The sequence below is a fragment of the Trachemys scripta genome, chromosome 12 (assembly GCF_013100865.1).
Source record: "Trachemys scripta elegans isolate TJP31775 chromosome 12, CAS_Tse_1.0, whole genome shotgun sequence".
Taxonomy (NCBI): Eukaryota; Metazoa; Chordata; order Testudines; family Emydidae; genus Trachemys; species Trachemys scripta.
In genome coordinates this window covers 11,894,652-11,902,763 of record NC_048309.1, presented here as the reverse complement: position 1 = coordinate 11,902,763, position 8,112 = coordinate 11,894,652, and positions in this window count along the sequence as shown.

The following is an 8,112-nucleotide window of genomic DNA, read 5'->3' as shown; positions in this document are numbered from 1 at the left end:
ACTATTGAAGAATGACATCTGGCTAGTTAAAGCTGTAGGAAACTATGAATCATTTCAACTTGTACTGATTCTTTCCTGATAACTAGATGGACTTCTAGTATTTTCATAAAGTCTGAATTTTGAAAAAATATTATCTATGATTAATGTGTTTAATGATTTCAGGGAATGTACGGTTTCTGTGTCATGGGATCCAAAAAAGGGCCTTTCAGTGATTTAGAAATCAAAGGGCTAGGCTGCTACACTGGTGTAAATCCATTGCTTTGGTATTGATTTATACTGGCATTACTGAGATCAATCTGGCCCATAGGTGTTAGCCACATTAAGACTAAGGGCCAGATATTTAAAGGTACTTACATGCCCAAAATGCAGATAGGTGCTTTGAAAATGGTTCTCCAGCACCTTCCTTGATTCACACCTCATAGATGTTGCAGCAGCATGAGATTCTATGTGGTATAGTAAGGGGCTGATTGAACAGGTGTTATTGCAATAGGGACTTTGGGAGTGCCCTGACTACGATATATCCAGTCCCCAATGTTCCAGGTAGAGTTCTTGTCCCTGGGCTGCTCTTTCCATTACATTGCAGACCCACCACTGGGCACGCTCCAGAAAGATGAGCCAAGTGGTCTCCAAGCAAGGTGCACCTTCTCAATGAATGACATTTTACACTTATCTTGCTCATGCTATTTATTGACTTGGTTGTGGATTCAAAGCAACCAACTTATACATATAAGGATTTAACAAAAAGTGGTATTTTTGTTTATTAGTAACTTGTCTAAAAAAAAAAAAATCACAATTGCTTTTTTGTTTCAGATCAAGAACATTTCCTTTTCACATGCCAACAGAAGCAGCACAATTGGATTAATAAGTTAAAATGAAAGTTTCTCCCTTTAGATGTAAAGGAGGAACCTGCCTGATTTAAGGCCCAGAATAGAAGTTCACTGTCAAGTATGTATTTATAAATAGAATTATTGCATAACTCTTTTTGATGGACACTGCATCCTTAGGGTATAATTATAGCAATTATCTGGATGGATCTTCTCATCAATAACCTTTGACTCATCTCCTACAAACTGTCATCCTTCATCACCACATCGTGAAAGCAATGCTTTGTTTCTACTCATTCATCTGCTTCTGAGAAGGAAAGAAGTATTAGGACAGCCTGCCCGCCTGCCTATATGACCTCCTGTAGTTAGCTTACATCTGCCAGACGGTATGGCAAGACACCGAACAAACAGCAGTTCACTGCTGTACTGTTCTTCTGACAAACTTGGGATGGCAGGCATCTTTACACTCAATCTAGTACCGAGTGAAAACAGCTGCATCTCTTTTAAGAGATCTCAAGACAACATTAGCAAAACCCCTTTAGGAATACTGAATACCTGCAGCTTCCACTGGTGCTAATGGGATTTGTGGGTGCTCAGCACTTCTGAAAAAAATCAGTGTATAACTGGAGTAAGCTCATTGAAAGAAGTGGATTTACTCTGAATTTGCCCCAATGCAAGATGGGACATAATTGGGCTTATATAACCCAATCATGCAATTCTGGATAAGGCACAACACCCACTGGTTTTCTGTGGAAGTTTTATTGGAGTAAGGCTTACAGGATTTGGCCCATTTAAACTGAGTAATGTACAGACTGCTGTGACCAATGATAGCAATGTATCAATTGAAAGAGCACGCAAAGTAATATGGCAAGAAATAACTACTGTAAATATATATATAATATTTTATAACTTTAGTTCCACAATGAAAAGTTGCTGATTAGTTGTTACAACAAAACAAAATCACTTCTGCCAGAAAGGGAGGACATTTTTGCTCTCTAAATACACAATTTTCTCAGATAAAGGATGGCAGTTAGAAGGGTTAATTATAATCGCCATTTAACTGCTACCTACCATTTGATTAGTTGGTATTAATAAAGGCAGGGCTCTTCCTTATCAAAGCATGCAGCTCTGTCACTCTCTCTTTGCATTCTTACCCTTACCAGCCAGTGTTGCTATGTGAACAGGACTGAAGTAAGACTAATAATGGATGGAATCTGGAAAAAAACCACAAAGCTAAAAATAGAAAAATAATTTAGATGTAATGAAAACAGTCAACTAACAAAAGAAGAAAGAAATTAAATTCTGTTAACTGTCAAATGTTAGTTAAGAATGAAAACAGATTGAACCAAAACTGCTAGAAAATTCTTTGCCATTTTATAATGGTTGCACATCCGTAACGCTAGAGACCAACTGTTTCAGTGACTAACCTCAAACAATAGTGGGCTGTTAAAAACAAAACAAAACAGCAGGAAATGATATTTGTTTGAAAGCGTACTTTATTAATGTAAAGTGGTTTCAAACATTGATTTGATTTCTCGACAAAAAACCACAGAAAACTAGATGTTGACCTGAGCAAGTGGAGGACACTGTTGGAGCTCTATACCCTGATAACAATAGTCATTTAAATGCTATCCATCCGGGAGCCTGTCATTAATCAAATAGAAGCAGCTTGTCTTCAGTGCGATGGTCAGCAGAATGGTTCTCTAAACACAGGTATCTAAGTGAATGACACCTTCTGAATGCTACCTACTTTAGAAAGCTCTTATGATTAATGAAAATCTGTATCTTATTTATGAACTTTTCTAAACTACTAAGATATTAAGCTCTCTTCACATTTTCCTTATCAGACATTATAATACAGCAATCTGAGCCATGCTCTTTAGCACACTTTACTGTAATGCCTTTATATTATTTTAAGGGTTGACCTTTAGTTATAAATGTTATTTCAATTTTAATTGGTGGCCCTGAAAGCAGCGAATAGCACTGGCATAACGCTGGTAGGCCTTGTATGTTTCCATACACAATTCTGATAATGGAACTCAATCATGATGGCCTGCAACACTTATGGGTTTCTATTTCTAATCTCATGGGGTGATCATCTGGCAATACACACAATTTACACTATCATCTGCTAGGTATCGATTAAGGGGCAATGTGCTCTAGTGGACTGAGCACAGGATTGCTAGCCAGGTAATTCTGCATTTTAATTTTAATCCCATCACAACCATTCATTTTTGTGACTTGGACCAGTCAACCTTGTGGGCCAAACTCATCCCTTCATCTGAAGGGAAAGGAATTAAACCAGAGATTACTTTGATCTTCTTTGTCTCATCTTCCCCATCTGTACAATGCAGATAACACATTGGCTAGGATCTGCACAATATTATCATTAAAATTACTCCAGTCATTACCTTTTTAACTGCCATTTAGCAGTAATTTCGGTCTGAGGTTTAGTTGCCAGACACTTGGTTTTGCTTATTGTACTATGGGGAGGCCATGTGACCTAGTGGATAGAACAATAGACTGAACAAATCAGAACATTTAGATTCTATTCCCAGCCACTCAAAAGTCATTTCAGCTCACTCTGTACCTCAGTTTCCTCATCTATAAAACTGTGATAATGATACTTACATCCTTTGTAAAGCACTTTGAGATCTACAGAGAAAAAATGCAAGTGTTAGGTATTATTAGTATTAAAGCAAACAAAATGAAAGAGGGAAAAACAATTAAGATGAAAAAAAAAATCAAGCCAGTCTTCATTTTAGTAATCTCCCTTCCTTCTCTTTCTGTACAGACATTTTTCAAAGGGAAAAAACCTTGTGTGAGAATCTCAGAGAATCTTACCTATCCATGTGGGGGAAAAGGGAAAGGAGGCTATTTTAGGGTAGGATTTTGGGAGTTGTCCCACCACTGCTCTAGTATGGCAGCAACGCCACTTGTGCAAGCAACAGTGGGAGCACTAATGTAGAGAAGCTGCTAGCATTTTTATATCCATGACAGATAGATCTGCTGTAGCAATCCTGGGGATATCAGTGTAGCTATGGCCTCTGGTTCTTTTCCATGCTTGTTCGTCTACAAAGAGAGACAAATGTACACAAAGGGGACTAGGCACTGAAGAGCAAAAAGATAAGGAAATGCGGCTTTGGTTTGTCATGTTTGCACTTTAGTTGTCAGAAAGCTACAGGCACAACAAACAGCATCACTTTTAGCTAGCCAGAGGAATCACAGCAAAGTTTTGCACTGAACCTGTTTGGCTAAGCCAAACTCTCACTAAGTAGATAGAAAAAAATGAGAGAGAGGAAAGATGTAAGAGGTATAAAATAGGGAAAGAAAGTGACACACGGGGAGGAGGGGAGCAGTAGGAACCTTAGATTCACATCTCAGGAGTTGCTCAGGGCACAGCCATGGAGATGAATATCATCCGATTCCCTCTTCTCATCTAGTCTGGTCAGGACATCTTTTAGGATCAGGAAAAAGGGCAGATAGTAAAACCCTGCATCCTCACATGTGGCAACACTGCTCCATTCTCATGCTGTGAGCAGAGCAGTTTGCCAAGTACTCCACAGAAAATAAATACCTAAAAGAGGTGGCAACTTTGTCCCATCCAAAACTCTCAAATCAAAACAAGCAGCCAATGGTTGATATGTGTACACTTCACCTCACCATAAAGTCTGTTGCTATAACAAAACTGGTTTTTCTCTCGTAGCTTTGAACCCCTAATTAACATTCCTCTTAGTTCTGATAAAATTAGTTTACATAATTTCTTTGCCTTTGTTCTGTACTTTCAACCACAGTTTTACGTAACATGTTAAAATGATCCACCTGCCACCTTTCACCTGCTATGGACAATTTAAGACTTCGTCACTGGCCAAAGGTTCAACTCAGCACTACCTACATCTCAGGGGTTTTGTGAGGCTTAGTTAATGCTCATTCAGTGCTTTGAAGAGGTACAATATATAAATGCTAAATATGATCTGCTTTCATTGTTAGAAGAAATGCTTATGAAAAACAGGTAAGCCAGGTTCATAGATATAATAAAATACACAGTTACAGTTTTACTAATTTCAGTACTTAAATATGTCATGTCCCTATCCAGTCTGGGTTCCTTTTTTTAGAAAGTCAATCATGCTTAATTGTGTGATAGTTTTTTAATGCTGACAAATATCTACTAGGGAATAAGACAAAGCTACTTCTTCATTACTTAATAAATCACTGCATGCAAGATTTGAATTAATATAAACCTTAGATTAAAACCTTAGAGCAATATCATTCTATGCATGGAAATCCCATGAAGGCCAACAGAAGGTGTGTGTAAAACAAGTTTATGGCTGATTCCAAAGAAAATATATATATAGGAGCTAACTTCACATATACAGCTCAGGGACAATGAACATGAACAAACATTTTCATTCTAGGCAAAAAACAACAATTTTTAAAGGGATGCTTTAACCATTGAATGTCTACATTACTCTAATTTTACATCAGTGTAACTGCACTGAAGTCAACTGGGATTCTACAGTTGGGAATTAGGCTCTCAGTATTTTTACACTGTTGTGTTATTAAGCCTTAGTAAATACAGGACTATAAGAATTGATGCACTGAATTAGATGGGTATCTCGTCATCAGCTGACACACTTCAAAGGAATGTGCAAGAAACCACATAATGGACAATTATCATTTATAGAGTTTTTTCCTACCCCCAGGCAGTTAGTGGTTAGCTTATTCCCTGAAGCATTGGGGGGGGGGGGTTGTTATATCCCTTATACATTATTTTTATTACCTCATTACCCATATCATTCTTTTTTTTAATTCTAGTAAACTCTGTGTCAGTGATACTGGAACAATGAGCTCCACAGGTTAACTATCTCATGACCCACTGCTTTCTTTTGGCAAATAGTTTTACATAAATTCTTAGTGCTGTGGCATGTGGACACATAAGGGCAAGGAAAGTTTTTCCCCCTTGCTTACTTGGCCATGCAGATATCCAGCACAGTGGCAGTGGCTGTTCTCTCCTTTGTTCAAGGGCAGCTCCAGCTTCCATGCTATTACAAGCTCTTTAGTGGGAGCATACGTGAGCTGTGCACTCCACATCCTTTCCAAGGGTGGTGCAGTGACCACACTTTCTACACACCCCCGGAATGGCTGTGCCCGCTCAAGGCAAAATGCCACAAAGAGCTCCTGCTGCAGCTTTAATAGACACTTAAACCAACATAAAGATGAAAAATCTGAAGAACCTCTAACATTTACCTGATTAAGACTTTCACCTAGTGAGTGACCAAACAAATGAACTTAGACTGCCATCTTAAGGAAACTGTTGTTATTACTTCCATCATAATGTCAATACACAGCATAGTGCTTAATTCAGCACTGTTGTGCAAGCAGTTGTTCGCATTTTCCAACAGATACATCCCCAGCCTGTCATTTTTCTGACAGTAGGATTGGGTAGTTTTCTATACATTATTTGAAATGGGTTATACATCTGTCTGGGGGAGATTACAAGTCTGATGGCCAGTTCTGTATTTTATTATTTTTGCTGCCTCATATTTCATATGTTAAAGCTCTGGAAGCAGCTATGCTTCCAGGTATCAGATACATTTTATGCTTGGTGCTCAATTTAGAACACACACACCTTTTCTTTTAACCACCTGTTCCCCTTAGTCTATTGGATGTGTGTTCTACATGCCTGCATAGAAGCCATCAACTATTTAAAGGGAAGACTATTGCTTATTTTTGTGGGGAAAACTCAGAAGCTAAGTGTTCTACTCTCTCTTAGAAATGCTCTACTTCTGTTTATTACAACTGCTTGAAGTTAGATGGTAGTCTCACACTTAGACCCACTAAAAATTATTTTTCTGATGCTCTGTCATGTTGTATTGACAATGTAGAGATTAGCATTTGTAATATTGGTGCATGAGTCATTCCCAACAGGATAAAAATATCATAAAACCCCTAACAAATAAAACTTTCCCCCTTGCAAAAGTATCTCCCAACTTCTATCCAATTTTTGTTGAGACAGTTGCACAAAAAGTCTTTGCGCTTTTTAGACTGAATTTTTAAATAGCCTTAAGATAGTCTAATTTTGTGGAATAATAAAATTTTGTTGATTAACTACCTGATTTGCAGATACACAAATCTGTAATTGAAAATCAAATAACTGCCATTTAAATTCTAGCATTTGCACTCAGAAGGGATTGCAAGTACAAAACTGCAAACGTAAAATTAAAAGTGACTTTTGACAACTAGGCCCTTTATCTAAAAAAAAACAAAAAACCTGGTTACAGACAATACAAGTTTTCTCAATAGCTCCTTGGGAATAACTAAAATATAAAATAAAGAAATACAAGACAACATTTAAACCTTTAAAGCATTACAATCAAACTTTTAAAATAATTTTTCCTTTGGCCTCTTAAATACCATTGATCAATTTAACTTCTTAGGATTACAGCTGCGATCTTATTTCTCTATACTGTATTTAATCATATCCATATATTGTCTTAAAATCCACATAGTTATGTATAGCTTTTTGATCGGATATCCTCAAAACTAGCATTTTGTAAAATGTTCATCATAACCTGACTCAAGTCACAGATACAAAAGTACCTAAAAGCCTCCATCCTATAGTTCTTATTCAGACAGAATCACCACTGGTTTCAGTGAAAAGTGGAATTAGATTGAATGGCAAAAGACTACAATTAGGAACAGACTCCTCATGGATTTAAAGTACTATCTTTCTATCTTCAAAAGCATACATTATTTTCAATTTATAAATGGCTTAAATGATAACTACTTTGAGTTCACAAATAAGAGAAAATATCTTTTATTTCAAGCAGTCTGATTTTCTGGTTTAGAATAAGAAGAAAGCCAAATTACTCTGATTCAAAATAAACAGTTTATACACAGAAAATGTTGAAATGTTTACACAACATTTTTATGAATTTTAAACAAAGAAACCAATATTCTGATGTTCAGATGAAGAATGTTAACGTTAGTGCATGCTAGGCCAACAATACCATTCACACTTCCATAATAGAAACAAAACCATTCTTAAAACCTAGGTCTTGTTAGGTAATTTAAGTAATCAGCATTAACTATTAGCTTATTAGAAATAGGTAAACATTATCATTAGACAAACTGCCACAGAATATGAACACAGACTATGAATCTGAACAGCCACATAACATTGTTATTATGGAATGTGGGTTAAACAAACCAGCAAGGTTAACTGATTCAAGTACACCGCCTTCCCATTGATTCTAAATTACTTACATTACAAAACTGGATGGGGTAT